Source organism: Caretta caretta, chromosome 2, assembly GCF_965140235.1.
Source record: "Caretta caretta isolate rCarCar2 chromosome 2, rCarCar1.hap1, whole genome shotgun sequence".
In the NCBI taxonomy this organism is placed as follows: Eukaryota; Metazoa; Chordata; order Testudines; family Cheloniidae; genus Caretta; species Caretta caretta.
The window spans coordinates 135,673,747-135,683,374 of NC_134207.1; the positions used below are offsets into that span (position 1 = coordinate 135,673,747).

The 9,628-nt window shown below is 39.0% G+C and overlaps 1 protein-coding gene across 2 annotated transcripts in view; it reads left to right on the forward strand.

Moving 5' to 3' along the window:
- RETREG1 (reticulophagy regulator 1) overlaps positions 1–9,628 on the forward strand; it is a 145,209-nt gene that overhangs the window by 38,728 nt on the left and 96,853 nt on the right. The gene's annotated exons all lie outside the window — the stretch shown is intronic.

Consider the following 9,628-nt stretch of genomic DNA (forward strand, 5'->3'; position numbering starts at 1 on the left):
CTATGACCTGCACATTTCCCTGAGTCACTACCTCTGATAGCAGCAGCTCAATGAATGCGTTGGCTACTTGCATCACAGCAACCCCCACAGTAGATTTGCACACTCCAAATTGATTACCGACTGACTGTTAGCTGTCTGGTGTTGCAAGCTTCCACAGGGCTATTGCCACTCGCTTGTGAACTGTGAGGGCTGCTCTCATCTTGGTATTCTTGCGCTTCGGGGCAGGGGAAAGCAAGTCACAAAGTTCCATGAAAGTGCCCTTACACATGCAAAAGTTTCGGAGCCACTAGGAATCATCCCAAACCTGCAACACTATGCGGTCCCACCAGTCTGTGCTTGTTTCCCAGGCCTAGAATCAGGGTTCGACTGCATGAGCCTGCCCCCTTAACACCATGATCTCCAAATTGCCGGGGACCACAGTTTTAGAGAAATCTGTGTCCATGTCCCCATGACTCTCGTGACCACGCTGCCGTTGCCTCCTCACCTGGTTTTTCAGGTGCTGGTTCTGCATAAAATGCACAATAATGTGCAAGGTGTTTACAATGGTTATAACTGCTGCAGTGAGCTGAACGGGCTCCATGCTTGCCGTGCTATGGCGTCTGCTCGGGCAATCCAGGAAAAAGGGTGCGAAATGATTGTCTGCTGTTGCTTTCACAGAGGGAGGGAGGGTTGACTGATGACATTTACCCATAACCACCCGCAACAAATTTTTGGCGCCTTCAGGCATTGGGGCTCAGCCCAGAATTCTAATGGGCAGCGGGGACTGTGGGAACTGTGGGATAGCTACTCACAGTGCACCGCTCGGAATGTTGATGCTTGCCACGGTACTGTGGACACACAGCACCGAATTAATGTGTAATTATGTAATTGTGTGTGGACGCATGCACTCAACTTTATACAATCTGTTCCCAAAAATCGTCTTTCGTAGTGTAGACATGGCCTTAGAGTGTGCTTGAAATGGAAGGTGGTGAAGTGTGTTTACCACAGAAGCTTTGGACCCACATCCAATTTAGTTTGCAAAGAGAGGCTTCTGGATTGTAAAGGGAAATGACTCCTTAGAGCAGTGATTCTCAAACTTTTGTACTGGTCACCCCTTTCACATAGCAAGCCTCTGAGTGCAACCCCCCTTATAAATTAAAAACTTTTTTTATATATTTAACACCATTATAAATGCTGGAGGCAAAGCGGGGTTTGGGGTGGAGGCTGACCACTCACAAAACCCCCCCACACACAATAATCTCACACCCCCTGAGGGGTCCTGACCCCCAGTTTGAGAGCCCTTGCCTTAGAGAATTAGGATAGTTAGAACATCATTCCAAGACCCTTTGTCCTCTGAAAATGACAGGCAAAAAAGGGACAGCTATCCCTGGCGGTTGTCAACTAGAGCATTAAAGGATAAATACCATTGGTAAGTTATTTAAAGAAGGATTTATCTCCACATTTTAAAATTTATGTACCTATAATACTTTGCTGATGAATGAGAAGACCAACTAAAAATTAATAATAGTATAGGTTCTGAACTGCATATTTGAGTGTTATGCTCAATCTTTGCCATATGGTCATTCCTTCTTTCCTGTTTTCCTTACTGAGAATTTTTCAGTATTGCATTATTTAATACTGTGGTATTGGATAAGGGCTAGATCCTAACTTCTGTTCTGCTGGTGGTGGAGAGAGGGGAAGAAAACACAGGGAATCTCTTCCTCCCTGTGGAAGTTGTTGGTCCACGACCTTTGCCTAGGGCTGAAGACTGTGTGGGGTTGAGTAGCCAACTGTTGAGTTGGCCTGCATACCACAGCTCCAAAGGGATCATGACTGTTAGATAGAAGGTGTGTCCATTGCCCACAGGCAACTAGCCGTTGTACCTGGTAGGTGAAGCATACACTAGTCCGGAGCACATGCAGCCTCGATCAAAAGAAAAAAGTGTCTAGCAGCTCATTGGCAGTAGCCCTGTCTGTGCTACCTTGCCCTATAAGTACATGACGGCATTATGTAAAGCACTAAAGTGGTACGTCTGTCCCCTACTCATGTCCTTTAGGAAAGAGCAAGATTTTCCTTTAGGTATTTGTAGTTATTTTCTGATTTACTGGCTAAAAAAGTTTTTAAAAAGCAACACAAAACACTGAAGAACAAAGGAATGTATTTCAGTATGATTATTCACATCTTTGTTTTGATTTCACACATGCAATTTCAAATGAAATTACATTTGCCTATTTAATAATATGCCTGTGTGGAATTCATATGATAAAATTGTCTGTACAATTTATCACATGCTTATGATCACATCACTGCCAACTAAGCCTTCTCTTGGGAATTGTTCTAGCATTCCAAACTCATGAGTAGCTTCAAATCACCCCCATTTTGTTGCAGATCACCCTACCACAAAAGCATTTTCCTCCTTTTGCTTCCAAATGTGGAATTTCTTCCTCTCTCTCCTCAGATTACCCTGGCCTGAGTTCCAAAATAGGTGGGATTCAATCCTGGGCCAGTAAGAGTTTTTCTAAACATAAAATATCATAAATTTACGTTTCACTGTCGTGCAGAGATAGAAATGGAAACATTATACCTTTGGGAAGGGGAGATTCTTAGCTCTCCAGTTGATTACAGAATTTGGATTGAAAGGAGTGACCAATTTTTGTATAGAAAAGCTATTTAGGCCATTTTTGGAAGTATTTTTAATGTAATAGTTTTAATTTTTCCCCCCACTTGAATCCTGTACAGCTGCATTCATGGCAACAGAGTTGGATGAATAAAAAAGTTCCAATAATTTTTTTTTAAACTCCTCTAAAATATTTTAAAAAAAGCAAATTTTAATAATGTGGTGCATACAAAACATATCATAGTGTGGAGTGACATAAAAGTTTTATTGGCATGCATTTGGAACAACCTATATTATTTGCTTACAGATTTGCCACTGGTGAATGATGTGATCATCTCAAACTCATGCCAGTAAAACCATCATCCTTTACGACACCAGGCATTCTAAAGGAAAAAACAGTTCAAGAGAGTTGGCAGTTTTTCAGAGAGACATTATTAAGGGCATAAGAGCAAACTATCCCACTGCGTAGGAAAGATAGGAAGTATGGTAGGAGACCACCCTGGCTTACCTGGGAGATCTTCAATGATCTGAAACTCAAAAAAGAATCCTACAAAAAGTGGAAAGTAGATCAAACTACAGAGGATGAATATAAACAAATAATACAAGTATGTAGGGACAAAATTAGAAAGGCCAAGGCACAAAACAAGATTAAACTAGCTAGAGACATAAAGGGTAACAAGAAGACATTCTACAAATACATTAGAAGCAAGAAGAAAACCAAGGACTGGGTAGACCTGTTACTCAATGAAGGGATAAAACTTTAACAAAAAATGTAGAAATGGAAGAAGTGCTAAATGACTTTTTTGTTTCAGTATTCACCAAAAAAATTAGTAACAATTGGACATCTAACGTAGTAAATGTCAGTGAAAATGAAGTAAGATCAGAGGCTAAAATAGGGAAAGAACAAGTTAAATATTACTTAGACAAGTTAGATGCCTTCAAGTCACCAGGGCCTGATGAAATACATCCTAGAATACTCAAGGAGCTGACAGAGGAGATATCTGAACCATTAGCAATTATCTTCAAAAAGTCATGGAAGACCAGAGAGATTCCAGAGGACTGGAAAATGGCACAATATTTGTCCATGTATATAAAGGGGAATAAGGACAACCTGGGGAGTTACAGACCCGTCAGCTTAACTTCAGTACCCAGAAAAATAACAGAGCAAATAATTAAGAAAGCAATTTGCAAAGACCTAGAAGATAATAAGGTGATAAGTAACAGTCAGCATGGATTTGTCAAGAACAAATCATGTCAAACCAACCTAATAGCTTTCTTTGATATGCCTTGTGGATAGGGGGAAGTGGTAGATGTGGTATATCTTGACTTTAGTCAGGCTTTTGATACTGTCTCTCGTGACCTTCTCATAAACTAGGGAAATGCAACCTAGATGGAGCTTCTATAAGGTGGGTGCAAAACTGGTTGGAAAACCATTCCCAAAATTATCAGTGGTTAACAGTCAAATTGGAAGAGCATATTGAGTGAGGTCCCGCAGGGATCAGTTCTGGGTCCAGTTCTGTTCAGTATCGTCATCAGTGATTTAGATATTGGCATAAAGAGTACACTTATAAAGTTTGTGGATGATACCATGGTGGGAGGGGTTGCAAGTGTCTTGGAAGATAGGATTAAAATTCGAAATGGTCTGAAGTAAATAGGATGAAATTCAATAAGGACAAATGCAAAGTACTCCACTTCGGGAAGAACAATCGGTTGCACGCATACAAAATGGGAAATGACTGCTTAAGAAGAAGTACTGCAGAAAGGGATCTGGTCATAGTGGAACACAAGCTAAATATGAGTCAACAGTGTAACACTGTTGCAAAAAAAAAAGTAATCATTCTGGGATGTATTAGCAGTAGCGGGAATGTTGTAAGCAAGACACGAGAAGTACTTCTTCTGCTCTACTCTGCACTGATTATGCCTCAACTGGAATATTGTGTCCAGTTCTGGGTGCCACATTTCAGGAAAGATTTGGAGAAAATCCAGAGAAGATCAACAACATTTTTTTAAAGGTCTAGAAAACATGACCTGTGAGGAAAGATTGAAAAAATGGGAGGAGTTAGTCTGGAGAAAAGAAGACTGAGGGGAGACGTAACAATTTTCAAGTACATAAAAGATTGTTACAAGGAGAAGAGAGAATTATTCTCTGTCACCTCTGAGGATAGGGCAAGAAGCAATAGGCTTAAATTTCAGCAAGGGCAGTTTAGGTTGGACCTTAGGAAAAACTTCCTAGCTGTCAGGCTAGTTAAGCACTGGAATAAATTGCCTAAGGGGGCTGTGGAATCTCCATCATTGGAGATTTTTAAGAGCAGGTTAGACAAACACGTCAGGGATGGTCTAGGTAATACTTAGTCCTGTCATGCGTACGGGGGACTGGACTAGAAGACCTCTCAAATTCCCTTCCAGTCCTGCAGTTCTATGATTCTACATCTGTCTGTACTCATATACTTAGAATAAAAGTTCTCTTCAGTAAGTACTTCAATATTTGACATTTTGTTTCAAGTTTTTCTCTTGCCCTTTTCTTATTCCCTTATGTGTCTCTCTAGATTGTTCATGACATGAAGGGGAAAGCAGGCAGTGAATTGAATACATGAATTAAAAATGCAGCTGCTGCTGGGAAAGCAGAGGTCTGGGGAAGGGAGCTTGCTTGTGTGATGTAGGGCTGTTTGCTGGGATGCCAAAGACCTTAATACTGGATCTGGCCCTTTTTCTGCTATGAGGTGGTTGGTCTCTAGGATTTAAAATGGGCTGTAAACATTTCCCAAAAGGGGAGAAATGCCATTTCGCCTTTATGGTGACAGAGCAACAATCCTTTAGTTGCAATGAGATGGGCTGTGTTCCATTGTTCTGTGTCCCCCAATGTAGGCAAGTTGACACAAGACCTCCCAGATCACTAAGCATGTAAGTAGGTGAATAATCTCATTGATGAGGGTATTCAACTGCTTAAAATTAAGCATGTGACACCCCCTCCCCTTGATTTTAGTAAGGCATTTGGCACAGTCCCACATGATGTTCTCTTAAGCACCCTAGGGAAATGTGATCTAGATAAAACGACTACAAAGTGGGTGCACAGTTGGTTGAAAAATTGTACTCAAAGAGTTATCAATGTTTCACTGTCAAACTGGGAGGGTGTATCCAGTGGAGTTCTGTAGAGATCCTGTACTAGTCAATATTTTCATTAATGACTTGGATGATAGAGTGGAGAATATGCTCATGAAATTTGGGGATGACAGGAAGCTGGGAGGATTTGCAAAGCACTTCAGAAGACAGGATTAGAATTCAAAAGGATCTTGACCAATTGGAGAATTGATCAGAAATCAACAAGATGCAATTCAATGAAAATAAACGCAAAGTACTTCACTTAGAAAGGAAAAATCAAATGCAGAAATACTGAATGGGTATAACTGGCTAAGTGCTAGTAAAGCTGGAAAGGGTCTGGGGATTCACAAATTGAATATGAGTCAACAGTGTGATGCCGGTATGAAAAAACCTAATATCATTCTGGGGTGTATTAACGGATGTGCTGTGTGTAAGATATGCAAGGTAATTGTCCTTTTCTACTCAGTGCTGCTGAGACCTCAGATCCAGAATATCATGCCCAGTTTTGGGCACTACCCTTTAGAAAAGGTGTGGATAAATTGGAGAGATCCCAGAGGAGAGCAACAAAAATGATAAAAGATGCTTAGAAAACCTGACCTAAGAGGGAAGGTTAAAAAAGCTGGACATGTTTAATGTTGAGAAAAGAAGACTGAGGGGGGGATCCGATAGCCTTCAAATATGTTAAGGCTTGGTATAAAGAGGATGGGGATTGATTGTTCTCCATATTGGCTGAAGATAGAACAAGAAGTAATGGACTTAATCTGCTCCAAGGGAGAATTACATTAGCTATTAGGAAAAATGTTCTAACTATAAGGGAGTTAAGCTCTGGAGTAGGCTTCCAAGGGAAGTTGTGGAATCCCCATCAATGGAGGATTTCAGCAACAGGTTGGGCAACACCTGCCAGGGATGGTTTAGGTTTACTGAGTCTTGCCTTAGCAAAGGGGGCTGGACTTGATGACCTTTTGAGGTCCCTTCCAGCCCTACATTTCTATGATAAAATATTTCAGTTGTGATGTTTTTAGTTCTTCTATCTAAAACGTATCTATTTGTATATCTGTTCTGAAGTATATGATAAATATTTTGCTTTTCATTTTAAATCTAAACCCACCTATAAATCAACAATACTAATTTTTAATTACTCTTTAAAAAAAACCCTGAAAATAAAAACTGGCAAGAGCACTTCAGTGATTTTTAACTGTAATTATGATGTGTGCTATAGTGTGTGCTTTCTGAAGCCACTCAATAGCCAGATGTGATTGACTATCATTGCTCCGACATATGTTACTTGTTATGTACCCTTGATTGCACTGAGGTTGCTTACAGTGCGTGGGGTTAAGTATGTGTATATCTTTGTAGAATTGGGCGCTTAGTAAATAGAACTATTCTCAACTCAAAACTGTCCTGTCACAATTAAAAACTGATTTCTGTGTAATCAATTTATTGACTATATTGGTCAAACATACACCTGAAACCAGAATTCCTCTAAATATAATGTTACCATAATGCAAATGATATAAAATGTTCATGGTTATATTTTTCTCCCCAAATCTCAAAAGGGCTTTATGTATTCTCTTTTACTGTGTGGAAGCATGCATATAAAAATTTATACTCCCTTATTATAAAAGTTTCTTCATGCTTTTGTTAAATAGGGATGGTTGGGGCTTTTTTATTTTGGTTTGGGTTTTTTTGCACTGTGTGTTGCCTAGCTATGTTGCTATTACTTTAAATTGTTAACTCTGTCCCGTATGTCTAATGTGGAGATAGATTCAGGTATTTTATTTTGCCCATGTGCTGTCACAGAAATGTGTTCAAAGCAAGTTATTTTCTGATTGCATTGCTGCAAATCAATGAGGATTCTCTTGTCTTTTGTTCAGAGGGCTATTCCTGGACCGATGTTATGTTTTCAAAACTAATTCAGTGGAAGTTTGAATCTCAGTATGTGTGTTCTTTAAATTACTTTGCTTGACCTATTTTTATAATTGTTAGACTGCAGGTTCAACATTCTATTATTTTACGTGTTGCAGACTGCTTGCAGGACTAAAAGATTAAACTAATTTAAAAGAGAGTTTTTAAGTAATATAGGCAGAACAGTCACTAATATTGACATGTTGGTGACATCTATCAGGGATAATATCAGTGAAAATGTTTTGTTTGGATTTAGATCTTGGGGAGCATTTGCAACACAAAAATAACAGAATTGTGCTTAAGCATGAGAAAAAGAACAAAACTGACGATAGACCAAAGTGAACTGATTAGTGCTTCACTGTCCAAGCAGAGTGAAGCCTAAACATAAATGCAGAGATATAAATAGCATTTTTAAATGTTCATCTTTAGAATCTGTTATGCTGTTAATAACATAGGAAATACATTGCTTGGCTTGCGTTTTATTTAAATATAATTTCTATGTAATATTGCCCTTTAAAAGCTTTGTTCAGTAAGCCATACATATTAAATGTTTATGACAGTGATTTTTTTCTGTTACAGACTAATGCTAATTGCATTGTAACAAAAATGTAAACAGATAAATAGTTTATAAGCAGAGTAGTAACCCCCCCACTTAGAAGTTTTTCCAGGTTGTGCAGTAGGTAATAAGAGATCATTCTTTGCGCACACCCACGTTCATAACCAACTCCCCATGTTCACACAGACAATATTACTGTCAACATTCCTGTGTTTTGTTGTGTGGTGTTTGACTGTGTTGTGGACAGTAAGCTAGGTTGTTTTATAGTAAATGAATTAAATGTATACATATTCTATATTGTCTTTATTAGAGCTCATCCAGTGCATATAAGTCCTTCTAACAGTTGATAGAGACAAGAAAAATGCAAAAGGAAAACATTGCTTTTGTAAAGGGAGCAAATTAGTTGATATGCTGGAGTCAGGAAGAAAACTGATCATATGTGATGGCAGAAGGGTTAGCCTTCCCAAATGTCTAGCTTTTTTAATCCTCAGTGTGATCTTCCGATATGATTGCCCCCTCTAATACAGATGCCAGCTTTTTCTCCTTTTTAAACATGATCACTATCAGGCTCAAACTAAAAGCTTCCACAGTACAGGTGAGTCCTTATGAAAGGTTAGCCCTCTTCCTACTCGTATCTGCACCTTCCAGAGAAGATTGCTACCAAACCACACCATAAAGATATTGTAGATAGAAAGGAAGCAAAGGTACTACTTAAGTTTAGATGAGCTTTTTTAGTCTCAGTCACAAAGATGGGGACTTTTTCCTACCACAAAATAGGCAAAGGAATTCCAGTCTTCCTTGCTTCCAAAGCTCTGATCTTCGTGGGGGGCGTAAAAACAGAGCTAGAGATCACAGGGTGGACCCATTAGCATGAAACATCATGTTTCCCTTTATCCTGCTTAGTCATAGTTTCTCTTGTTATGCTGCCAAAAAAAAAAAAAAAGGTGGGCTTCTCAAATATGAAAGACCCACATTTTAGACTGAAGTGGATCCTAAAAAATTAATATAGAGGGCCAAATTATGCCAACTTCAATCATCTTGAATAGTGCCTTATTCTGCAAATATTCCTACAGACTTTAATCAGACTATTTGTGGAGTAAGGTGCTGCTTAACATGAACAAGGGTGTCACCATCTGGCCCTTAGATAACTTTTACATAAAACTTTTTTCAGGAAAAGCCTTTATCTAAGACATAACCAATGGAATCTCTAAGGGATTTAACCTTGAAATAGCTAACTTCGAAACTTACACCATGTGGTTGTACAATCTCACTTTTTATTTAATGCAGTTAATGAGGAATTTGATTCCCTAGATGTAAGAATAATTTCCTGGGTTTTTGTTCTTCAGCTAATTTTGAATCACTTGTAAGGAGCAGTAGCCTTTGTGCTCTTTTTGATTGAAATAATCCATCTAAACAAAAATTTCAGACATTGATCCAAATGTTTGCTAAGGTCATTGTGGAATACTGAATTT